This window comes from Rhinopithecus bieti, unplaced genomic scaffold (assembly GCF_001698545.2).
Source record: "Rhinopithecus bieti isolate Rb0 unplaced genomic scaffold, ASM169854v2 scaffold_7967, whole genome shotgun sequence".
NCBI lineage: Eukaryota > Metazoa > Chordata > Mammalia > Primates > Cercopithecidae > Rhinopithecus > Rhinopithecus bieti.
The window spans coordinates 204130-208555 of record NW_016806112.1 but is presented as its reverse complement, the minus strand read 5'-3'; positions in this window follow the sequence as shown (position 1 = coordinate 208555).

Below are 4426 nucleotides of genomic sequence, written 5' to 3'. Positions count from 1 at the left end.
AAAAAAAAAAAAAAAAAAGAAAGAAAGAAAGAAGGAAAGAAGGAAAGAAGGAAGGAAGGAAGGAAGGAAGGAAGGAAGGGAGAGAGAAAGAGAGAGAAAGAAGAAAGAAAAGAAAGAAAGAAAGAAAAAGAAAGAAAGAGAAAGAAAGGAAGGAAGGAAGAAAAGAAAGAAAGAAAGAAAAGAAAAGAAAAGAAAAAGGAGGGAAGGGCGTTACAGGCAGAAGGAAGCACAACGTGGTGGGCTCAGAGGAACAAAACAGCAGTGACTTTAGTAAAACAAGGGGAGGGAGGCAGGAAAGTTGACCACAGAGAAGAGTCACAGCGGAGCTTGTAGGACACTGCTGTGAACTTGGGCTTTATCCGGGAAGGAGTGGGCAGCCTTAAATGGTTTTAGGAGAGTATGACATGGCCTTATTGTCTTTATGGCATCAAGGATGGACAGGAGACAGGGAACCCAGCAAAGAGCCTCTTGCGATAATGCAGAAGAGAAGTCACAGTAACGAACACAAAGGGTGTAGCTGAGGGGATATGCAAGGAAGGAGCAGATTTGACTCGGTGCCATGGCTCACGCCTGTAATTGCAGCACTTTGGGAGGCCGAAGTAGGTCGATTGCTTGAGGCCAGGAGTTCGAGACCAGCCTGGCCAACATCTCTACTAAAAATACAAAAAAATTAGCTGGGCGTGGTGGTGTACACCTGTGATCCCAGCTACTCAGGAGGCTGAGACAGGAGAATCACTGGAACCCAGGAGGCAGAGCCAAGATCAGGCCATTGAACTCCAGCCTGGGCAACAGAGCCAGAACCCGTCTCAAAAAAAAAAAGAGGGGGCGGCAGCCTGGAGAGATGTTTAGAAGGACAGAACAGCTGGACTTGGTGAGATATTGGGGCAGAAAGGATGGCAGCATCAACCTGAGAGGGGCACAGGAGCAGGGAGGGACTAGGGTAGTGGCAGCCATTCACCACCCCGCTGGGTCATGTGAAAGTCACCAGTTTTCCTCAAACAGATACTAGAGTTGAGCTCCCTGGAGTCTGACATCCAGGACATTTTCTCTCCAGGTCAATAGAGAAAAAGAAAGTTCCAGAGCCTTCTTCAGCCTGGAGGCTTCTGGCAGGTTCCAGTCACTCTGTAACAGATTGCAGTAACAGCTGCAATCTTGCCCCCGGGCCCCACCCACTCTGCACTGCACCAGCCCTGGCATCCCATAGCCTCTGTAGGGGGCACCCCAGGCACCTCCGGGCCACTGGCCCCTGCATCTCCCAAACCAGTGGAACCAAATTTCTGTTCCGTGTCCCATTTCCTTGTTCTGGTTACATGCATGTCACAAAGTTATGTCTCTGGCAGCTTGCTGTGTAGCCTGGGGCTGAATTAATAAGGAATACATTGTAGAGGAATCAAGTTCGTGACTGCAACTCTAAGACAGGTGGCTTGGGAGTCAGACAGAACCAAGTTCAACTCCTGACTTATTGGCTCTGTGTCTTTGGGCAGTGACTCCTCAGACCCTCCGTGCCCTCTGCTCACCCTTCCTCCTCCCTCACCCCTCTGTGGTTCACAGACCATCTTCCCTCAGGCCCCTCTCCTCCTTCGACCCCACCCCTGGGCCACACGCCTCTCACGCCCACACCTAGGGCAGGTTCCCCACTGTCTAAAGATCGATACTGGTCAGTCACCTGAGGAAAGAGCGCTGGGGCCCAGAGGCCACCCCACGCCCCTCTCTTTACCTCCAGCCCCCAACCTGGTCTCCAGACAGGTGCCAACCCGGGCCGGCCTCAGGGACCTGGCTGGCCTGCCTGGCTCGACTGGAATACTCCGCCCTGACTCAGGTCTTGGGGACACCACTCTGCCTCCAGGGGAAGTTGGGGGTGGCGGTGGCAACTGGGCTTCCAGGCTGGCCCGCATTTCTGCTCCTCTGACTCCCTCCCCCAGCAGCCCACTCCCACCGTCCACCCCGCTGCGCTCCCCGGGAGCAGGGAAGAGGCGTGGCCCGAGAAGGAGCCCAGAAATGGGGCGGGGCCGGGCCTGAGACATTCCGAGGCCAGCCCAGCCCCCTGGGCCCCAACAGTCCAGACACCCTCCGGGAAAGCCCGGGGAACCAGAGTAGGGCGCAGGCCAGGCGCCCCTCGGAGTCCGGGCGTCCCGGACCTGACCCACGCCCAGCCTGGTGAGGCCACCCCTCGGCCGGGGAGGCTCCCAGAGCCCGCACCCGCTTCCTCCCCAGGGCGGGGCCCGGCGGCCACGGGCCAAGCGCCGTAAAATTTAAAGAGGTGAGAGAGACACTTCGCAGAAACCTCAGCGGCGCGGGGAAATGAAATAAGGCCTCCCCCCCGGGGCGCCCGCCCCCGCCCGCGCTGCACAGGCCCCGGGTCACCCCGAAGGGTCCAGGTGCGGGCCCCGCGCACAGCAGCCTCTCCCCGGGCGGGCGAGGCCCCTCTCCCTTCCCCGCGCTGCCCCAGGCACGCGGGGATCGGGACCCAGCCAACGGCCCCAGTCCCAGGCTGGGGCCGAGCTGGCCGGAGTAGCTCTCCCCGTCCACCGCAGAGAGCGTCCCCTCCCCCACGTGGAAAAGCAAGCCCAAAACCCCCGCCCCACTAACAACTTGTCCCTCTCCTTTCTCGGTGTCCATGGTGGGTCTGGTTCCCGCCGCTCCTTCCCTCCCCGCACAGTCTGAGACCCCCCACGGGCCGCCCCGTCGATCCCAGGTGATGGATGGAGCCTTCAGGGAGCCCGCGCGGGCGGGCTCGGCTCGGGCGGAAATGAAGAGGATAAGATCTGCGAGCAGAGCCGCCTGACACTGTGATATCCGCCTGGCTCGCTGCGCTCCGGGTGATGGATGGGGCGGAGCTCCCCGCCCCCCAGCCCGGAACCTGGCGCCCCTCCCAGAAACACCACCCCGCTGCCACACACGCGGCCGCCGGACTCCCAGCCACCGGCGCACTCACGCGGCGACCCCCACGCATCTACCCGGCGCGCACGCAGGGAACCGTTCCTCTTCCCAGTCCCCTGGCGTTCGCACCAGCAAGTCTGCCCTTAGCGCACACCATACCTTACCCACTTGCCCATCACACTGCCTCTTCCGCGCACGCACATACACATGCATGCAGGCTGCACGCCCCCTTCCCCTCGCCCACCAAACATGTGTTCCTTCCTAAGTCTTGGAACCACTCAGGAAGAGGGTGTGACTACAGTGAAACTCAGCCCTGGGCAGGGGTCTTGGGACAAGGAACAGAACAGCAGTCGCCAATTGTGCTCAGCATTTTGTTCGGCCACTGAGCAGGTCGGGCTTGGCATGGACCACCGCAGCTGCGGCGCCAGGACTGTCCGAGCAGGTCTCACCATCTGTGTTACCATGGTTACCATCTTCCTAGCATTATCACTCAGTGATATCATCGTTACCATGGTTACAGGCACCGCATCTCCCTTTTCTGCGTTGCTGCCATTTGATTCCCATCACCATTACCATTCATTCATTCACTCATTCGTGTATCACTCATCCCCTCAATTTATTCATCAGCTGGGGATACAGAAATGAGTCAGTCGGTCCCCACCTTTGAGAGTGCACAGCTGAAACAGAGGAGGCAGAGAGGTAAGCAGCCAAGAGCCTGGTGCATCCTGCAGAGCCTTGAGGAGCAATGAGGCCTTGCCACATAGATGGCACCAGACAGGAAGGACCACAGTAAGAAGAAAGGCGTGCAGCTCTCAGCAGCATCATCGCCACCACAGGGTGCTCCATATGCTTGGAGGAGAGTACACTCTCTGGGGCAGGCAGGCAGTAAGGAGAGGAAACCGGTTTGGGCCATACCATGAAGGGTTTTTAATGACCCTTCATGTTCCTATGTCACAGTGATTAAGAGAGACTTAATGATTAAGACTTAGGGAGTCTGAATGAAGGACCTGGACTTGAATCCTGACTTTGCCACCCCCTGGCTTAGGGACTTTGGGTACGTCATTTCTGCACAGTCTCTGGCACTTCGGAAGTGCTCTGGAAGTCATTGTTTTCGTTACTATTCTTTTTCGCCACACAGTGGAGCTTTGGAGAATCACCACATTGAACACTTTTAGCCTCTAGGAAAGCTCAGGTTCCTCTATTCCCTAACCTACCGCGAAGCCACACCCATGAGGAGCCAACATGGGTGGTTATGGCCAAGGGTATTACTAGAGGGTGAAGTCTGAGAGTGGAGCTTTCCCAGAACCAGTCCACCTGTGTGTGCCCTCGCCTTTGTCTCCGTGTGGCTACAGGCTGGAAAGGCCAGGGATTGTCTGTCATAAGGAAGGAGATCCTACCCCTGCACATGCTAGGCAGGTAAAGGCTTGTTCCCGCTTACCTGAGCCAGGGATTCAACACCATGGTTGGAACCCAGGGTCTTAGATGATTGTTCTTTATCCAGGGTTTCCATCAGAACCACTGCTGATTTTTTTTTTTTTTTTTTTTT